Below are 22,293 nucleotides of genomic sequence, written 5' to 3'. Positions count from 1 at the left end.
ATGTGTTGCAGATCCATTTTGATTTTTCCAACAACGAAGCAGAGTACGAAGCTCTCCTTTACGGGTTGTGCATGGCCATCACACTCGGCGTCCGTCGCCTGATGGTCTATGGCGACTCAGATCTAGTGGTTAATCAAGTAATGAAGGAGTGGGATGTAAGGAACCCCACCATGACTGCATACTGCAACACAATAAGAAAGCTCGAAAAGAAGTTCGAAGGTATGGAACTTCACCATGTTCCCCGACTGAAAAACCAAGCAGCAGATGAATTGGCAAAACTTGGATCCACACGGAGACCTGTCCCGAGTGATGTCTGCCTCGAGCACTTACACCTCCCCTCGGTAAAAGAAGATCCTTTTATAGAGGAACTTGTGCAACCGAAGAGCTCAATAGATCAGATCGAAGTCGAGTTTCCCGCTGTGGTTGACCTGGTCATGGAGATTCTAGCTGTCATTCCCGAATGGACTGTGCCACTCATTGCGTACATCCTGAGGCAAGAGTTACCGGAAGATGAGGTCCAAGCTAGGCAGATCATTCGCAGGTCGAAGTCCTTCACCGTCATTGATGACCAGTTATACAGAGAAAGTGTTTCAGGCGTCCTTCAGGGGTGTATCTCTCCTGAGGAGGGTCGGTTAATTTTGGAAGAAATTCACTCAGGAACCTGTGGTCATCATGCCTCCTCAAGGGCGATCGTTGCCAAAGCATTCAGAGCTGGTTTCTTCTGGTTGCAGGCGAATGAAATGGCAAAAGATATAGTCGACCATTGCGAAGGTTGTGAGTTCTATTCAAACAAGTCCCACAAGCCAACGTCCGCGCTGAAGACAATTCCCCTTTCTTGGCCATTGGCCGTGTGGGGATTAGATACAGTCGGACCATTCAGAACAAGCCAAGGAGGATTCACCCATCTGCTGGTAGCAGTCGACAAGTTTACCAAGTGGATTGAAGCCAAGCCAATCAAGAAGCTTGATGCCCTTACGGCCATCAAATTTATCAGAGACATCATTGCCAGATACGGGGTTCCACACAGCATAATCACCGACAATGGCCCAAACTTTAACTCGGACGAGTTCAAAGGTTTTTGCGTAGGCCAAGGTATCCGAGTGTATTTTGCATCCTTTGCGCACCCCCAAACAAATGGACAAGCGGAGCGGGCGAATGGACTCATTCTTTAAGGGTTGAAGCCTCGACTCCTGCGGGAAGTTGGGCATGCCGCCGGCGCATGGGTCACCGAGCTGCCTTCGGTGCTGTGGGGCCTCCGAACAACCCCGAATAGATCGACAGGACGATCCCCATTTTTCCTCGTTTATGGAGCAGAGGCAGTCCTTCCAAGTGACTTGCTTCACAACTCTCCACGAGTCGAACTCTTCTCCGAAGCCGAAGAAGAGCAAGCCAGGCAAGACGGAGTAGACCTTTTGGAAGAGGAGCGCGAGATGGCATTGATCCGTTCAACAATTTATCAACAAGATCTGCGGCGATTTCATGAGCGGCACGTCAGGAGCCGCACGTTCCAAGCAGGAGACCTGGTGCTCCGAGTGGATCAACAGAGACCACACAAGTTGGCTCCCGCCTATGAAGGACCGTTCATCATTTCTAAGGTACGGAACAATGGAGCGTATCGACTCTACAACCTCGACAGGGAGACGGACGAGCCGCGGGCATGGAATGGAGATCTACTGAAGCACTTCTACACATAACCGCCGACAGAGACAATGTAAAGAACAAATGTCATCGAAGTAATACAAAGCGGATGAATTTCTTGCCGATTCAAAATTCTTCTGCGTTTGCAGACTCCGGTCTAAAAAACTAACTCCGAGTGTGCACCAAAAGTCACACTCGGGGACTTAGCTGCGACCCAGAGTTGCCTAAGTAAACAACTTGCTCCGAGTGTGCACCAAAATTCACAGTCAGGGACTTAGCTGCGACCCAGAGTCACCTAAGTAAACAACTTGCTCCGAGTGTGCACCAAAAGTCACACTCGGGGACTTAGCTGCGACCCAGAGTCGCCTAAGTTAAAAACTCGCTCTGAGTGTGCACCAAAAGTCACACTCGGGGACTTAGCTGCGACCCAGAGTCGCCTAAGTAAACAACTCGCTCCGAGTGTGCACTAAAAGTCACATTCGGGGACTTAGCTGCGACCCAGAGTCGCCTAAGTAAACAACTCGCTCTGAGTGTGCACCAAAAGTCACACTCGGGGACTTAGCTGCGACCCAGAGTCGCCTAAGTAAACAACTCGCTCCGAGTGTGCACTAAAAGTCACATTCGGAGACTTAGCTGCGACCCAAAGTCACCTAAGTAAACAACTTGCTCCGAGTGTGCACCAAAAGTCACACTCGGGGACTTAGCTGCGACCTAGAGTCGCCCAAGTAAACAACTCCCTCCGAGTGTGCACCAAAAGTCACACTCGGGGACTTAGCTGCGACCCAGAGTCGCCTAAGTAAACAACTCACTCCGAGTGTGCACAAAAAGTCACACTCGGAGACTTAGCTGCGACCCAGAGTTGCCTAAGTAAACAACTCGCTCCGAGTGTGCACCAAAAGTGACACTCGGGGACTTAGCTACGACCCAGAGTCGCCTAAGTAAACAACTCGCTCCGAGTGTGCACTAAAAGTCACACTCGGAGACTTAGCTGCGACCTAGAGTCGCCTAAGTAAACAACTCGCTCTGAGTGTGCACCAAAAGTCACACTCGGGGACTTAGCTGCGACTCAGAGTCGCCTAAGTAAACAACTTGCTCCGAGTGTGCACCAAAAGTCACACTCGGGGACTTAGCTGCGATCCAGAGTTGCCTAAGTAAAAACTAACTCCGAGTGTGCACCAAAAGTCACACTCGAGGACTTAGTTGCGAACCAGAGTTGCCTAAGTAAAGAGCTTCCTCTGAGTGGGCACACAAGTTACACTCGGAGGTTTAGCTGAGTCGCCTAAACAAAAACCACGAGCAAAACTCGTGTAAAAAAAACTCAACGAAAGAAGAGCAAAAGATCCGGTTCGAATTCAAATTGAGTTCAACGATCAGTCGGCTCGGTGTGAATCAAGTTTATCCACACTGAGCCACGAATGTACCGGCCAACAGCAGTGGCCAAAGTTTAATACAAACTCCACTCGGCATACCGAGGTAAATGCATGCTCAGCATAAAGTCAATCAAGCATCGCCGGAGCTGGCAGGCTCCACGAAGGTGTCGAGGTCGATTCCATCTGCAATACGAGTGGCCGTGTCGAGAAAGGTCTCCATGAAGTCTTCAAATCGAAGCTTCTTGGTGTTGGCGACCTGCAACCTCTTCAGCTTGTCTTCACGGGCTTCCTTACAATGCACTCAGACTAGAGACAACGCCACGTCCGCGCCACACCGAGCGGCAAACTTCTTCCATGCCTGCACACTGCTTGGAGCATCCTCCAGTCGAGTCGTCAACCCCTCTATCTCATTCCGGGAGTCATCTTCAGGCCACAGCTCTTTGTGAATTCGGCCCACAACTTCTCTCAGGCGACCAATGAAAGGACCCACCTTGTTAAGGCGGGAATTCAGACGGAACATGTCCCGGTTAGCTTCATCACCGAGTGGAACATTCGGTTGCCCAAGCGACCGTTCAATTTCGGCGGTTTCAGCTTCAACGTCGTGACAGAAATCTGCAAAGAAAAGACAGGGAGAAAAGAAGCGCGGAGTGAACTCCAAAGTCAAAGAGCACTCGGCAAGCTACTTACCACCAAGCAGTGCGACCATCTTCTTCGCCCAGTCGCCGACGTAGTTCTCCTGCGCTTTGCACCGAGCGTTCATTGACTTCAGCTGGCCCACCCATTCAGATCTCTCCTTCTTCATTTTTTCTAACTCAGCTAGTAGTGCCTTGTTAGTCCCCCGAGATTCCTCCAAAGATATTTCTCGTTCAGCGAGTGCCTTCTTCATGCCAGCCAGATCATTCGCAGCTACCTCCAAGTCGGCAGCAAGTTGAGTCTTCTCAGCCTTCAGAGCATTATAAGCCGATCCCATTTCACAAGTCTTCTGTCAAAGAGACACAAAGGGAGGATCAGCCAGATTCAAGAAGGAAAAGTCTCGACAGATATGACAAAACAATCAAAGCTCAAGATTCTTCAGACCCCTGCCGATGCAAGCAATCGACAGTGGTCTCGGGGACTACACCCAGTGGGTTCACTGAGAGTGAACCCACTGGTATGAAGCTCGAACCGGTCGGTCCCATTGAGCTCCATAGCAAACCAACAACACTACGAGATTACTATTACTCGACCCGAGTAACACTACTCTCGGGGACTACACCCAGTGGTTGCACTCGGCGTGCCCCCACTGGTACCATTCGGGCAGATCAGCTCTGATCTGTAGAGATTATGGAAAATACATATAAAGACAACTGCGGTGCAAGCACTCGGCAGAAGTCTCGGGGACTACACCCACTGGGTTCACTCGGAGTGAACCCACTGGAAAATTAACCTACTGTATCCGAGTATCTTGCCAAAACACTTACTAGCGCACTTACTCGGATATCATCCCGAAGCTCCAAGCTCTTCTTGTACAGGGACGCAACGGAGTCATATGCTCCCTTGGCTTCGCCCACCATCAGCTCCACTTGTACCATGGCATCCTTGGCGGCTCCTACTTGATCTTCCGGGAGGCGCCGGGCATCATATTGAACAGTCGACGGACCCGGCGTGGCAGAAGGCGCCCTAGGTATCCCGAGCTCTGCTCCAGTCGGTTCCGCCGTGAAGAACACCGTCTCAGTCGGCGGCACGCTCATGGCGGGGTTGGCAGTAGGTTGGATAACCCCAAGGACAGGTGCCAAAGCTGGTTCCGACCTCCTTTGGTCGTCGTCGTCCAGATGAATCACCTCCGAAGGAAGCCCGACTGAACAAAATAAAAATACAGAAAAAGATCAAGATCAAAGACAGCACTCGCGAAACGGTAATACAGCTCTTGGATTCGTGACAACGTACCTTGCTGGGACGTGGCGGCGTTATCAGTGTCCATGGGATCGTCACCCTGACGCAGCAGAGAGGTGGAGGAGGTAGCAGCTCTGTTGAGTGAAATCCATTCGACGGGTAAACATGAATTCCCAAAAAGAAGAGTTCAATCGGATACTGAAGGAAGATGGAAGAGCAAAGATACTTACGCTGAGGCCACCGGAACAACGATCCTCATCCGGGGCAAAGCTTTCCGATGTTTAGACCCGCTGGGTTTAGCCACCTTGGACGGCTGATCCACGGGCTCGACAGAAGAACCCCGTGTTCTGTTCACACTCCGAGCACTCGGGGCCACGGGAGGAGCCGGCGGAACAACGGGGTCATGACAGTGCTTCGTTCGGTGTTCTGGTGGTGAGGGTGACGAGCTCTGCTCTTCACTCTCCTCCTCCTCCTCTTTTGTTTCCTCCTCCGTCTCCCTACTGTCAGAGACATACTCGGCACTACCCGCGCTACCCTCCATGCTTCCTTCTTCTTCCTTGACCGGATTCCCATTTGAGACTGCAGAATGCTAGTTCGTCCACTCCTGCACAAAACATAGTCGGCAACATCAGTCAGCGAGACAAGAAAAGCAATAAAACTGAGAAGGTTAAAAGCACTCGACAACATGTACTCACCTCATTCGGAGGAGGATTTTGGGCGTGGAAGGCCTTCACCCGCCGAGCTCCCACGGGGTTATCACATGTGCCCGTGATGCTGTGGACCCACGCACCCATGGTCTCCTCGCTCACATCTTAAGGATGGGACCGAGTGGTATCCGAAGGCCCCGTGTAATGCCACATTGCGTGGTCTCGGGCCTGGAGCGGCTGGATGCATCGACCCAGAAAAGTCTCCAACAGGTCCATGTCGGTGACTCCCTTCCGGACGACGGCTATCAGCGTGTCGATCAAAGGCTGGATCTGGGTTTTTCTCACTTAGAGAGCGCTAGCTTTCTGGGAGGGCCCGGACGGTCTAAACTGAAGGGTGGTAATCCACTCGAAGCATTCGGGCAGGCAATGTCCTGGCAATAGAACCAGGACGATTGCCAGTTCCTAACCGACTCAGATAGCTAAAGGGAGGGATAACTACTTTTCGTTTTCTTCTAAAATCCTAAACCCCCGCAGAGCTGGAGGATGTGTGTCTTATCATCGGACTGGCTAAGCTTCTTAACCATTTGAGATCTAGCGGAGAAAACATATTTTAAGAGCCCGCAGTGGGGAGGACACCCTATGAAGCACTCGCACAGGGTGATGAATGCGGAAAGATGAGCTATCGCATTCGGCGGAAAGTGATGGAGCTGCGCCCCAAAGTAATTCATAATTCCTCGGAACAAAGGATGGGGAGGCAGGGAGAAACCTCTGACCACGTGGCTGAGCAGCAGAACGCGCTCCCCCTCCTTCGGTGCCGGCTCCATTTCGCCTTCCGGCAGCCTCCAAGACTTATTGACGACCATGCCGTGCTCCACCAGCTCCAGCACGTCGGTCTCCCTCACCGTGGAGGGGAGGAAGTCCCCCTGGATCCAGCCCGCCGGCAACGCCCGCTGCCGCCGCTGAGTGGAGGCCGCCCCCTTCTTCCTCTTCTTCGCCTCAAGCTTGCTGGTCTGCCCCTTCGTCATGGCGAGGGCGACGGATCCGCACAGGAGGAGGGGGAGGAGGTGGCTAAAGGTGTGCAGGGAGTTGCGGGGAGGCGAGATCGATGGGAGGAAGATGAGCAGCGCAACAAGAAGGTCCGCCGGGAAGGCTTTAATAGGCCTCCGACTGAGTCACCTACATGTGGGCCCAAGATCTTATCCTCCCAAACAGCTACTGCAAGATTAGTGGAGAAGATCACGGCGCGGTAATCGAGGAGGCGAAATCTACTCAATGGCGATGTCGTCATCCCCGCTGGGCGTGCGACAACCGAAATTTGAGAATCTCGGAAAATCCGGCGCTGTCAGTATGACCGGTCACGTCGAAAGATTCCGGGGAAGCAATCGGTCCCTCACGGTTCATTTCGCTTGCATATTCACTCGGATCACTAGCCACAAAGAGAAAATGGATCGAGGCAGACAACGCTAAGATCACCTAAATACCAGTCGGCTCCAAACTCCGGACATCACTTCATCGTTCCAACCCCGACCCATTCGGGGACTAATGATGGGGTCATAGGTCTGCCCTATAGGTCCTACCCAAGGACTACCCTTCATAGAGGACAGGGCCCTTAGACAGTTCCTACTGAACTAAGGACGCCCCCATCATCCAGTCGGCGACGATCCACTCGGAGCATATCTAACGTACCGACTGGAATCCACTCTGTACGTCGTAACCTCCCAGGAGGGCAATGGTCATACGTTTTCATACACCATAACTAGCATTTAAGGCTTACGTTACCAGTAACGCCAGCCTTTACTCGCTCCTACTCCACCCATGTCCACCGGACCATTATGAAGGGGAGGGCACTCTATATAAGCCGCCCTTCACCACTGGTACAGGGGTTGGCACTTGCAGTAATCCCTTAATACACTCGACACAAAGCTCCCAAGAGCACTGAGACGTAGGGCTTTTTCCTCCACCGTAGAGGGGCCTGAACTCATACATCCTAGCCATAGCTAAGGCTCTGCCCATATACTTTCGTACCCCGTACTTCTACTGTCAGACTTATACCCACGATAACAACCAATAGTTGCCATATGCAAGGAAGAAGAAAGAGACAATAGCAATCTCAACATAACGAGAGGTAATTTGGTAAAATGAAAGTTTCTACCAAAATATTTTCCTCTCTCATGGCAATTACATGTGGGATCATATTCAAATTCAACAATATAGCTACCCCATAGGATATTCTTTTCATGATCCACATGCATGCAAAGTTGACGCTCTTCAAAAATAGTGGGAATATCATGAAATAAAGTCATGACTTCTCCAATCCCATTTTTAGTATTGCTGCAAATATCACATTCATCATGAGGTTTGAATAAATTTTCAAGATAATAAGAAAGATCATCACCCCAATCATGATTATTGCAATAAGTAGTGGTCATAGCAAAACTAGCATCCCCAAGCTTAGGGTTTTGCATGTTCTTAGCATGATTGTCACTAATAGAATTTATATTGAAACCATTGCAGTCATGCTTTTCATCCAAGGAGCCCTCGTGAATCACTTCATGAATTTCTTCCTCACAATTTTCAGATTCACGCATCTTAAGAAAAACTCCATAGAAATAGTCAATTTCCCTTTACTCACTAGCAATTTGTTCCACATAAGTGGGTCTCTTAAAGATATTAACAAACAAAGATGCAAGCATATTGAAGGCACATGGCACACAAGCGAGCAAGAGAACCGACAAAGGCAAAAGAAAACGGCGAAGACGAAAGGCGAATGAAAACGACAAATTTGAAGTGGGGGAGAGGAAAGCGAGAGGCACCTGGCAACAAAAGTAAATGCAAGAGAAGAGTTTGTGAGACCTACTTGGATAGATCTTGATTTCTTCTCCCCCGCAACGGCGCCAGAAATACTTCTGCTACTGCAACAAAAGACCTTCCAACGGCGCCAGAAATAGGCACGTCGACGGGAGAATACTTGGCTTGATCTTTCTGCCGCAGCTACGCCTTAAGGGACTTCCTGGTCAAGTATGCAAAGGATTTCCCCCGTGGACTTGGAGCCTTGCGTTGGTGTTCCCTCGAAGCGGAATGTGTGATGTAGCGTAGCGGTGGTAAGTATTTCCCTCAGTTTGAGAACCAAGGTATCAATCCAGTGGAGGAGTATCTCAAGATCCTGCACAAACACAAAAACTTGCTCCCAATGGTATGAAGGGGTTGTCAATCCCTTATAGATTGTTTGGCAAGTGAGAAATGAAAGCAACAAAGTAACAAAGCAAAGTAAAAGCGGAGATGTAAACGATGGATGTGAATAGACCCGGGGGCCGTAGTGTTTACTAGTGGCTTCTCTCATGAAAGCAACTAGACGGTGGGTGAACAAATTACTGTCGAGCAATTGATAGAACCGCGCAAAGTCGAGCAATTGCTGCCCCTACTGTCACTAGGAAAGGTCACCACATGGCAGAACCCAAAACCAAGCACTTCTCCCATTGCAAGAATCATAGATCTAGTTGTCCAAACAAACCCAAGACTCGGAGAGACATACAAGGATATCAAATCATGCATATAAGAAATCAACAAAGACTCAAATATATATCATAGATAATCTAATCACAAATCCACAATACATCGGATCTCGACAAACACACCGCCAAAGAAGATTACATCGGATAGATCTCCATGAAGATCATGGAGAACTTCGTATTGAAGATCCAAGAGAGAGAAGAAGCCATCTAGCTACTAACTACGGACCCGTAGGTGTGAAGTGAACTACTCACGAGTCATTGGAGGGGCGATGATGATGATGAAGAAGCCCTCCAACTCCAAAGTCCCCTCCGGCAGGGTGCTAGGAAGGGCCTTCAGATGAGATCTCGCGGAAACGGAAGCTTGCGGCAGCGGAAAAGTATTTTCGAGGCTGCCCTAATTTTTTGCGGAATATTTGGGAATTTATAGGCCAAAGATCTAGGTCAGGGGGCGGCCAGGGAGGCCACAAGCCTGCCCACCGCCGCCTCCCCTGGTGGCAGAGTGGGTGCTTCTGGGCTCCCTAGAGCCCACCTGGCTTGGCCCAAAGGCCCCCCTGATCTTCTTCCTTTCGGGAAAAAATCATTTTGGGGTTTTTCTTCCGTTTGGACTCCGTTCCAAAATCAGATCTGAAAAGAGTGAAAAACACGGAAAAAATAGGAACTGGCACTTGGCACTGAATTAATAAGTTAGTCCCAAAAAAGATATAAAAGGTACATAAAACAACCAAAGAAGACAAGATAACAGCGTGAAACCATCAAAAATTATAGATACGTTTGAGACGTATCACTGGTCCCAAGTAGTTTTAGCGCGTGATACGGTCTCTAGGCACTAGTAGGAGTAGTTGCTACAAGGTGTGGTTGGTCTTCATTCACTTTTCTCTTGAACTTCAAAAATTTCAGCAAAAGGAAATTATGTTCAGGAGGAATTTTCATGGTGGTTCCTCAAGTAAGAAGGGTCCCCGTCTTTCTTTTCGGGAGCCCGAACCATATCAACTAAGGGACACACCCGTACAACCATGTGAATGGCCTTCCGATGAGTTCATGATCGAAGCAGGTTTCAAGTATGATTTTGATACACTTGTCCGCAATGCCGGGTTAGAAGAATTCCTCTCAGATAAATGTGAATAGTATGCTATGCTCACTGCCTCTTTTGTGCGTAGATTTAAATTTTCAGTTGGCCATGACTCATCCATACTGTTTGATCTGTATGATAAATCCTACGCCATGGATTTGGAGGATTTCAATAGGATTTGCAAGATACCCAATGGGGGTAGTATTAATCATCCTTCTAAGTCTTCGGTGAGATACTTTGTCTCCAGTATAACTGTTGGAGAAACCAGAGATATCACGCAAGCCACCATAGGAAGCATCCATTTCCCTGCCTTGCACTACTTTGCCTTCTTCATAGGTAGGTGCATTAACGGCAAGGGTGCACATTGTCACCTATGCGCTTCCGATCTTAGTATCCTTAAGAGTGCAGTAAAAGGTGAGAGGAGCTTCAATATGGGAGCTATAATAGCAAGGAGGCTGAATAATAATGCCATTGAGGGGGATTTCTTTGGTGGAATTTATGCTACACGCTTAGCAAATTTTCTTGGAGTGTCCATCCGTTTAGAAGACCCTCCTCTCCGTACAGCCTACCTTGATCGTGTCGCTCTAACACGCTACCAGTTTCTTGAGATGGATCATGGATCCCTCCTATACTGCTTGATATTTAACCGGTAGCGTGTTCTCCATATTACCCTTCCTGCTCCTGCTTTCTTTGACTTTCAGGTAAAACAAATATACTACATAACAATAGGAGAGGCAGAGGAGTATGAGAGGGAGGCGACGGCTGCTCGACTTCGTGATGCACCTATTCAGGCAGTGGCTGCAGCACTCCCGTATAACACCCATTATGATTTTGGGTTTCGCCAGGACCATCCATGGGAGTAGACCAAGCTAGGCCAAAAGCCTAAGCTTGGGGGAGTGCGTGTTCTCACCGACCTTACGTTCATGCTTATGCTTTCCCTTTGTTAGCCGGTGTTCACACTTTGCCACTGTATTATCCATGCTAGTTTATTTTCGTTTTCTTGTTTTGTGTCATTTTGAGAAAACCCAAAAGTATTTTTCTTTCTTCTTTTGCTTGCTGGGAGCTTTCTCGTGTAAATAGTTTTCTTTTTCTTTGTGTCAAGGTAGAAGATATTGGTTACAATGTTTAGTGGTTCTTGCATGCATACCTGTTTAGCTTTCAAAGAGCCATATTACTTTGTCTTCTCCTTTGTGTTTGCCTGCAGATTCAGCTTAGTCCAATGCACGAGAACTCTTATTATTGTTCACTTCGTTCGATCGTGCAAGTGAAAGACAATAATGATGATATATGATGAAGTGACTGAGACTGGAAAAGCTGGTATGAACTCTATCTATTTTGTTTTTGTAAATATGACTAGCTTGTCATGCCTGATTTAGCTTTGTTGTGAGAGAACCATGTTTGCAATGACAACTTAGAGATCATAGTTTCTGATGCCATGCTTAATTAGCTAGGAGCTTATAATGGTTTGTCTTGAATGCCAACATAGATTTTGAGATGACTATGATGTAGTATGATAGGATGGTATTCTCCTTTGAATGATTCAAGTGGCTTGACTTGGCGCATGTTCATGCATGTAGTTGAAACAAAATCAACATAGCCTCTATGACGTTCGTGTTCATGGTGATTTATATCGTGTTCATGCTTGCATTCAATGTTAGTCAAACTCATTGCATGTTGATGACTGTTGTCGCTCTCTAGTTGGTCGCTTCCCAGTCTTTTGCTAGCCTTCACTTGTACTAAGTGGAATACTGCTTGTGCATCCACATCCATAAACCCAAAAGTTTTTCCATGAGAGTCCACCATACCTACCTATTTGCGGTATCTACCTGCCATTCCAAGTAAATTTGCATGTGCCACTCTCTAAACCTTCCAGAAATAATCTGTTTTGCATGCCCGAACCGCTCATGTGGTGACAGGGGGCTATTGGTATCTTCCATGCTAGGAGTGTTATCCTCGACATGTGTTTATTCATTGTCATTCATGAGAAAGGGGCAGGTAATTGGAATGCCCAGTTCCATGCTTAAATCGAAAACATAACTGTAAAACAAGACTCCCCCCCCCGGATTGATGTTAGTATGGACGGTACCCGAGGATTTGGCTAGCCGTGGAGTGTAATTGATTGGTGGTGGGGGAGTTAAAACTATACTTTTCTGTTTGGGAACCGCCTATAGCATTAGTAGCATGGAAGATATTGGGAACTCTTGGTCATTGTGTTGACAATGAAAGCATGCCACCCAAAATTACTATCTCTATTTTCAAAGCTTGAGCTCTGGCACCTCTGCAAATCAATGCTTCCCTCTGTGAAGGGCCTGTCTATTTATTTTCCTGTTGAGTCATCCTCCTCTTGTATAAGCACCAATTAGAGAGCACCTTTGTCATTTTTATGCTTTGCTTTTGATTGATATTGACTATGACTATGACTGGATCTTCGTTGCTATGAATTACAATGTTTAGTCAGCCCTTGATCTGTGAAAGTGTTGTGCATTTATGTTTTGCGGTCTTAGAAAGAGCTAGCGAGATACCACCTATTCATATTGCTTCATGCTTGTTTTGATTGAAGTGTTGGTATTTGAAACTCATTATTATTTGCTCGTTAGCTGATTATGCCATTGATATTAGTTTACCGTGATACCTTTTAGTCACTTGCTTATGTGGTTAACTTGTGATCTTGCTGAAATTCTGGTTATGAGTTAGACATAGTTGCAACAACAAGATCAAATAGAGTTTGTCAAAGTTTTTCTTTCTCTCTCAGTTTGCCAACTGAGTTGCTTGAGGACAAGCAAGGTTTAAGCTTGGGGGAGTTGATACGTCTCCATCGTATCTACTTTGCCAAACTCTTTTGCCCTTGTTTTAGACTCTAATTTGCATGATTTGAATGGAACTAACCTGGACTAACCCTGTTTTCAGCAGAATTGCCTTGGTGTTGTTTTTGTGCAGAAATGAAAGTCCTCAGAACGTCCTGAAAATTTACGGTGAATATTTCTGGAAAATATGAGGAATACCTACGCAAATATCCACCGGAGGGGATGGGCCAGTGGGCCACAAGCCCCGTAGCCGCCACCCCCAGGTGGCGGCTAGCAAGCTTGTGGGGCCCACGTGGCTCTGCCGCCCCCAAACTTAGCTCTATAAATTCACTTTCGTCCCAGAAAAAATCAAGAGAGAAGATTTCGTCGCGTTTGCGATACGGAGGCGCCGCCACATCCTGTTCTTCATCTGGAGGGCAGATCTGGAGTCCGTTTTGGGATCCAGAGAGGGGAAATCGTCGCCATCGTCATCATCAACCTTCTTCCCTCTCCAATTCCATGAAGCTCTTCATCGTTCGTGAGTAATCTATTTGTAGGCTCGCTGGGCGGTGATGAGTAGGATGAGATCTATCATGTAATCGAGTTAGTTTTGACGGGGATTGATCCCTAGTATCCACTATGTTCTGAGATTGATGTTGCTACTAGTTTGCCATGCTTAATGCTTGTCACTAGGGCCCGAGTGCCATGATTTCAGATCTGAAATTATTATGTTGTCACCAATATATGTGTGTTTTAGATCCGATCTTGCAAGTTGTAGTTACCTACTATGTGTTATGACCCGACAACCCCGGAGTGACAATAACCGGAACCACTCCCGATGATGACCATAGTTTGAGGAGTTCATGTGTTCACCAAGTGCTAATGCGTTGGTCCGGTTCTTTATTAAAAGGAGAACCTTAATATCCCGTAGTTTCCTTTTGGACCCCGCTGCCACGGGAGGGATGGACAATACATGTCATGCAAGTTCTTTTCCCTAAGCACGTATGACGACACACGGAATGCATGCCTACATCACATTGACGAACAGGAGTTAGCCACATATCTCTCCATGTTATAACTCTTGCATGATGAATATCATCCAAACAAATCACCGACCCATTGCCTATGAGTTTGTCCCACTGCTGCTGTTACTTGTTTTGCTCTGCTGCTGTTACTTGCTCTGCTGTTACTTGCTACTTTTGCTACTTGCTACTATTGTTACTTGCTACTGTTGCTACTTGCTACTGCTGTCACTACTTCTGTTCCTTGCCACTTCTTCTACTCATTACACTGCTGCTACCTGCTACAATTCTGATTCGCTCGACGTTGACGGGAAAAGTCAATTTCCGTCAACGGGCAACTTCTGGCGCCATTGATACGACAGTTAGGAATAGTCTGCCGTCAACAGATTGTTTCTGACACCGTTGCTATCATACTACTTTGTTGTTGTTACTTTGCTTGTAGATATTAATCTTTCAGGTGTGGTTGAATCTGACACATTCAGCTGCTAATACTTGAGAGTATCCTCTCACTTCCTATTGGCGAATCACCAAATTTGGGTTGAATACTCTACCCTCGAAAACCGCCTCGATCCCACGCGCTGGTGGGTCATTCACCACAAGAAATATACTCATACATGACGTTTTTTTAGATGTCGTTGATGAATTCGTCATAATTCTATGACGATTTCATCCGAGATCATCGTAAACCGTTTGAGGGGATCAAATCTACATATAAATTATGACGATGTGAGTCAAAAACGTCGTAACCGCATAAGATGAGATCGTCATAACTTTTACGACGATTATAAAAATGTCGTAACATGTTCTAACTATGTCACCTCATCCTACTATTCTATCATGTCACTCGTGGGTCCATTCTATCCCACCTCATCCTAGTTTGTGAAGCAACCTACTATTCTATCATTCCAAAAATTCTCAAAAAATTCTCATAAATACTTTGGATCATATATTCCTTAAATATGTGAAAAATCCTTCCTTCCATAGTTTAAAAATAATTCTGCAATATTCATTTTCCTACTCTGTTCAAAATAGCATTTTGTGAAGGAAGTGCTATTTCTATTTCTTTGATTACCCTTATATTTTTTGCGCACTCTTTCCTATCCAAATCATTGCCTCATGAAAACTTTCGTAACGATTTGCCTAGTAAATCTTTCTCACAAATTTTCCAAAATTTGTGTTCAGCTAATAGCTTTGTGAAGGAAGTACTAGATAGGAATATCCTGATGAGTTGAATTTTTTCCACATCTTCTATGTGCCGAAAACATAGTTCTCAACAAAATTTTAGCCCCATCTAGCAATCCATGTGAGCTCATCATTCAATCTTTGTTTGTGCTAATATTTTAATTTTGTGAAGCAAGTACATTTTATATTGATTTATAGTTGATGAAATTTTACCACGGGATGAAACTGACCATATAACCTCACTCCACCAAATTTTAGCTCATTTAGTTCCGCCAGTTTCCCTCAATATTTTTACCACTTAGAAACTAGTATTTTAAATTGTAGATGTTTCCAACCAATGATAACTATTCTCATGGATTACCCCACTATATCCAATCTGAGCCGTCCACAGTCGATGGAGGGCTCGGTGGAGGTCGACGTGATATCCTCAATTGTTGCTACAGTAACCTATGTAATTAAGCTACAGTGATTCCACACTAATGTTGCCACGTCACCGTGATTTCTATTGTTGATCTTGCATTAGTTCAAACAGTTTGAAAATGAATTTAAAAATAAAATAAAGCAATAAAAGTTTTTGAATGTCAAAATAAAAATGTTCGGATGTGTCCGATATTACCTAGGAGAATTTTCCTTTAAGAATTATTAATTTTAAGAGATTTCATTGCACTAAAATAAAATAAAACTAAAGCTGTTAAAAAATGAAATAAAAACAGAAACAAATAATAAAAAGGCGGAAAGAAAACCCCCTTGGCCCAAATCGCCCGACCCAAGCCAGCCCACCTAACCTCCATCTAACCCTAAATGGACCCACAACCTCACTCCCACTCCACCCCACGCCGCCACCCCATCGACGAGGGGAAAGCCCCCTCGTCCCGTGTCCCCATCGCCCCCTCGCTCTCTCTCCCACGGCGCCCCTTCTCCCCCATCTCCGTCGCCCGTTGCCCTGCCCCACTCCGCACCGCCGTCTCCCCTCTCGCCCCAGCCACCGAACCGCGCCGCCGTCGGAAACCCTAGCCATTCCCCCCTTCCCACCGAAACACCGTCTCTCCCCACCATTCCCCCCTTCCTGCTGAAACCCTAGCCTCATCTCGCCACCACACGCCCCCTCCACAAGAGCCTTCTCGGGGCCCGCGGATGGTAAGCGACCATCTCCCCCATCTCCCTCCTCTCGCCGCCGCCGCCACGCTCAGCAATCGCCTTCGGATCTGACGTTTCCATCGGTTGATTTGCTTTTCCTAGGACGACTCGGAGAACAATGCGCCGTCGACCCCCGGCTCGCCGGGTTTCAGCACCGACTGGCTGCCGCCCAACACCACCACCAACCAAACCCCTTCCCTTCCGTGAGCAGCACAACAGAGGTTGTGGGAGAGGAGTTCTGGCTGCCATACCACGGGAAGCCACCGTAACTAGCCGGAAGCCCGCCGGAGATTGGTGAATACGAGGGCGATCTACAGCTCGTGATTGCGGGAACCTCCTCCCCGCCCGCTGCGACCAAGAAGAAGAAGCGTACATGCATGCATGGAGGCCTCTCCATCCATCCTCCATATGATTTGATTTCTTGTGAGGAACTGCATGAATGATTTGGACTGTTTCAACTGCTATATCTTTGTTCATGGAGGATTTTAGTTGCTGAATTCCGTGTCTTTTGCATGAAATCTGTGTTTCCTGGTCGATCTTGTGATTGTAATTATTGATTTGGCGAAGTCAATAGTGGCAGTTGCTGTTCATAAGTTAGTAAAAGTCTCCTGACACTGAAAACTAGGACAGGAATGACAAGACATATAGTGTAGTAGGTTTAGTAACAAGATTGCTTGTACGAATTCTTAGTGAGCTAGCTATAGTGTAGTAGGTTTAGTAACAAGAGAAATCACTTAATGAAATTTCTTAGATAGTGGCCTCGAAATTATCTACTGAAAATCTCCTACTAGCTGGAACCTGGAAGTCGATCCCCTGACTGAGTGCAAGAGAAATGCTTGCGGTATATGCCAAGTTTCTATAATTTTGCGGACAGTTGTAGTAGTAGTAATTTGAAGTGTTGAATGCATTTGAACCATCATTCATATGACCTATATATTATTGTTCTTCGAGCTAGATCTTTACATGTTAAATTCGCGTGGTTTTCATTTTTTTAATAGATGGTTTAACTTGTTGAATTGCTTCCCGCCTCCGGATCTGACGTTTCCGTCGGTTGATTTGATTTTCCCAGGACGACTCGGAGAAGAACGCGCCGTCGACCCCCGGCTCGCTGGGTTTCAACACCGACTGGCTGCCGCCCAACACCACCACCAGCCACGGCGCCACCGACCCATCCTCCTACTCGGACAACGATGGCGAGGCAGAGGTCGACCTTAATGTGCTCCCCGAGGACGACAGCGCCACCGTTATCCGCGACGAGGAGGAAGATGACAGGGAAGACCTCTTCAAGGATGACTACCTCAAGTAAGCGGGACACGTCCCAACTAGAGATTTTCCGGATCTGTTGTTACCTGGGACAGCGTTTAGATAGATGTTACTAGTACTTCACAAGTTTAGCCCATTGGATCTGCTAATAAATTGGTTATTCAGCGACTTCGGGGGTTCGAGATTCTAGGAATTCCGGCCTAGATTTACTTCATAAATAGGCAGATTTGTGCCACTCGGATACAAGGGAATTTACAACACTTCGCCGGATTGTGCCTTTTGTGTTACCATGAATGTTTTGTTAGTCGTGGACATTCTAATGTAGAAATGTCTGCCAACTTGCTTCCCCTAACTGAATATGATTATTAAAACATGTTGTTTGTGCTCGGTATTTTGTTGGGTATATTTCAGTTTACCAAATTCAGTGTCCTATGTGAACTAGTACCTGATATGTCATGTTCCTTTTGATGAATTAGTTGTCTGAAAAGGATTTGGTGATCAGTTTTCTGTTGTCCAGATGAATAGTATTGTTCAGTCACCTACACAAATTAACTCTTCCTTTCTGTTGTCCTGCAGTTTTGCTAATGTGTTTTTTACTTTCTGGATTGGCTAGTGTTTTGGAAACTGTGACTGTTCAGTAATGCGTTTTTTACTTTCTGGATTGGCTAGTCCTCACACTAAATTCAGGTTTATTTTTTGTCTTAGAAGCACCTCATGTGTTTGTGTAGTTGTACAGTCTAGTGTTGTCAGCTCTTTACTTATGTCTTATTGGTAGAGTAGGGCATTTTTACTTATTTGCATGTAATCGAAATCAATAAAGAATGTTGATATTTTTTGCTTAACTCTATTTGAAGTTGCTAGTGATTACGACAGAAATGCCATGGGATGTATGAAAAAACAGCTGCTTCTGCAAAATAGAATCATATTATTTAATCTTGTATGTCATTTATTCTGTAGACTACAGTCCATAGCATGTATTGTCAAGTTAGTTTTTCTTAGTTTCATCATAGGCAAAATATGCAACGAATTTAGGATTCTAGGTTGCATTTTCCCTTCCTAAGAACTGAGAGTGAACATGCCACAAATATGTGAAATAATTTTATTAGGACTAACTACTTTTGTTTTCTCTTATATTGTTTCTATATTATGCACTTATGCCTAGTGAAAACTGAAAACAGTCAATAACCAGTGAGAGTATCTTACTATATCATCTCCAATAGTAATTACTATAGTACTTGATGCTGCCTTCTTTTTTGACACGCTATGTTTTTCTTCCCTCAACACATTGGACTGGGATTAATTACTTCTATTTTTAATCAGTAGAGGGAAGAAGAAAAGGTTATCGAGATCAGATATTACAGAGAATAAACAAGAACACCTAGATTCCTCGAAGAACATTGCTCTGGGCGTTGGGACTATCGGTTCGAATGTCATGTAAGCTCCTATAAGTTGTATACCTCACATACTTGGAATAGCTTAATATCCGAGGGTGTATGGTTTCTCTTATATTGTTTCCATATTATGCACTTATGCTTAGTGAAAACTGAAAACAGTCAATAACCAGTGAAAGTACCTTACTATATCATGTCCAATAATAATTACTATAGTATTTGATGCTGCCTTCTTTTTTGAAACGCTGAGTGTTCCCCTTCATCTTTTGGTATACTCTGCTAAATTTTTATCAGCTTTAAGGTTGAGTACTGAGGTCCGCTTCTTGGTAGTGTAATTCAGCGCTGTACGTTGCCTAGAGATACTTTGGGTTAAGATTCTAGCACGAACCATTCTTTGAGATGGTTTTTGCATTCAACTTGTCCATACATATCTTAGCACTGAACTAAATTTTGTTTGGATAGTGGTATTTGGGATGCCATGAGGTATCTGATGCTTGGTCTGCTTTCATGGCCTTGTTTCTCGTTAGATTGGCAGACATCAAGAAGGAAACATGTTTTTGTGACACTGGCTGCTCTCATAGAAGGAGCTTCCTGTTACTATACCCCGTTTACACATATCAACTATATTGTTCTTTCTGCAGCTGGTTTCTGTGGTTGATTCATCAGTGATGATCAACACTTGTTAGGTGTCTCATGATACTGTATATTATTAAACTGTGCATATTCGGCATCTGAAGTCATGTTTTTGTATCTCTACTTATTCTGAATGTCTAGTAAGCAACACATTCTGTCATGGATGCTGTATAGTTGTCTTGTCTTAAATAAATAGAAACTCCTACACCATTTTTTGTTTGTTGTGAGAAGTGATGATATCATATCCATACCACGTTTCTGCACTTACTGTGATGACCAATTGCTTTTTTCCTTGGGTTATATGGACCCGAGGATACTGTCCCCAAATTATCGACTATGAGTATACAATGCGCAAATGTAATCCCATCAGGATTAAAAGCCGGAAATCTGATCCATCTTTTATGTTTTACTATTGTCTTCTGGTTAATATTTTGAGTGCTAGTCAGGTTTCCTTTCTCCAATCTGGCTAAAGAATTACCCCAGTTGACACGAGAAATCAACTCAGCATCAAAGCTCTATCTAAATCAATAATGCTCTTTGGTAGTCCCTTTTCATGTTTTCATTTGATTCGATCTAAAACTTCTGAAGGTAATAAATTAGAGTCTCTGGTGCACTTATTGATAGCGTAATTTAGTGATGTATGTTGCCCAAAGGATTTTTTGGGCTAATATTCTTACACCCTGGTTTGCACTTGGTTATCACAGTAACGTGGAGTAGCTTGTTTTGTATTATCTTACATGTCTGCTAATTGTTGTGTCATTGACTCCTACTTGTGTCGGTGCTTAAATTCCTCTAGTAAAGCGAAAATACCATAAAGATATTAAGTTTGCTTGTCTGCATTTCCTTTGTCCAGAATTTCCTGGAACAATCTTAGATAGTTTGAAGTTTAATTTTCAGTTTCTCTGACCTGTTTAGGTTGGACTAATTATACTCGAGAATTTATATCTCAGGATTTTTAACATCATCTTTAGGATGAAAATAAATCTTTTTATTTCTAATATTTTTTATATTTGTTTCCTTTTGATTGATTCATGTGAAGTGTAATGTTCTTATAGATTGACAAGTTGTGGCATCTCGAGCATGCCTCATAGGAGAGCGGAATGAAGTCCACTGTACTGTTGGGACAGTAAAAGATGTGCGATTGTTCTATTGTGTAATTTTGTTCGTTCTTGCTATATTCATGTGTAAGGAAATGTTTTCATGAGATGGTTTATTGTGATATGTAAACTTGGGATATGTATTTTGTGATGTTATATCATGGATGATTTTAATTCGACTTGAAGTTTTCTTGATTTCAATATGAAATAGTGTTGGATTTAATACTGGACAAATAATTGGGTTGAAAAGGCCCAGCAAATAGAAATGAATCCAAATTATGGAACAAAAAGTTGCTGAATTCAAAAATGAAAAAGGGCCAAAACTGAAACTGGACCAAATTTATTTGGGATCTAAAAGGCCATGGCCCAAATTATGATGATATAAAAAAAATTGAAAAAATACTAGAAGTGGCTGCAAATAGGCTAAGGCCCAAAAACAAGCCCAATAAGAAAAAACCCAAATAATTAAAACCAGCCCATGTGATCAATTGAAATGGGTTGGGCTGATTTCAACCATGATGTTTTGATTTCGTCGTAATTTTGCCACGTAGGACTGCCACGTAGGACTGAGTTTGATTGCCAACGACGATTTAGGATCGTCGTAAAGTTTACGACAATCCAGGAATCGTCGTAAAAGTTACGACGATTTTAATCAAAACGTCGTTGCTGTTCATTTGTGACGCTCCGTTTTCGACGCTTGGTTTTCGTCGTGAGATCGTCGTAAATTAAAAACCATGACGATGTAGCGACGAAAAAATAGCGTCGTGTATTAGCATATTCCTTGTAGTGATTGCAAGACAATTTCTAATTGTTGAGCAATCGAGAATAGCATTCGTCTAGCCATAGCCAGAGAGTGCCATCAGTAATCTATCCAACAAGCTTGAGCTTGCTCATTTTGGAGTCTCTATCCGACAGTTATGCAGGTTTCAGTTTTCGTTGGTCTTAAGTACTGCTTTAAGCGGTAGTACCTCTCAAGCGGTAGTACCTCTTAAGAGGTACTTCTGCTGACCATTACCACTTCTACTTCCGCTTATTTTCTGATTCTGGTGTCCAATCTTCTTCAACGATAGTAGAGGGGTAGTACAGAAAGGTAGTACCTCTCAAGTGGTACTACCTTTACCCCAGGCACGGAGCAGTAGTACCTCTTAAGAGGTACTACCTCTCCCCCGAGCGGTACTACCTCTTTGGCAGAACTACCACTCGTGTTTTTCTATCTCGTTGGGCTGTTTTGACCGTGATAAGCGATAGTACCAATTCCCCCAAGCGGTAGTACCGCTTGAGCACGACTTGTGGGCATGTTGGATTTTGGGATGTCTAATTGAGGAGTCCTTCTTCCCCAATGGTCCCTCACTCTTGAGCTCATTTTCTTCCTCCATTGTGTCCTTCTTTAAGCTTGCTAACTCTCAATCTTTCGAATGATTCTTGCTAGTTCTTGATGGAAAAGAGAGAGGAGATCTAGATGTACATTTCCACCAATCACTTTCTCCTCTTTGTGAGGGGAACCCCTTGGATCTAGATCTTGGAGTTCTTTGTGAGATCCTTCATTATTCCTCTCATTTCCTTCCATAGCTTCTATTGTTGTGGAGGGATTTGAGTGTGAGGGACTGTTGATGTGCAACTATTCCTGACTTGATGCCTCCACGGCAACGGAGCCAGAAAAGAGCTGCTTCCAGTTGC

General features: G+C 45.1%; 2 non-coding genes across 2 annotated transcripts; both read left to right on the top strand.

The window, feature by feature from the left end:
* Positions 1 to 19,357: 19,357 nt before the first annotated feature.
* Positions 19,358 to 19,502, top strand: LOC123433818. The gene has a single exon (XR_006625124.1). It is a non-coding gene; the product is annotated as a small nucleolar RNA F1/F2/snoR5a (small nucleolar RNA).
* Positions 19,503 to 19,820: 318 nt separating this feature from the next.
* Positions 19,821 to 19,915, top strand: LOC123433705. Its single transcript, XR_006625032.1, has one exon. It is a non-coding gene; the product is annotated as a small nucleolar RNA Z103 (small nucleolar RNA).
* Positions 19,916 to 22,293: the final 2,378 nt, after the last annotated feature.

The sequence above is a fragment of the Hordeum vulgare genome, chromosome 2H (genome assembly GCF_904849725.1).
Source record: "Hordeum vulgare subsp. vulgare chromosome 2H, MorexV3_pseudomolecules_assembly, whole genome shotgun sequence".
In the NCBI taxonomy this organism is placed as follows: Eukaryota; Viridiplantae; Streptophyta; class Magnoliopsida; order Poales; family Poaceae; genus Hordeum; species Hordeum vulgare.
The sequence above is the reverse complement of the archived record's forward strand: the minus strand, read 5'-3'. Positions and strand labels throughout refer to the sequence as shown.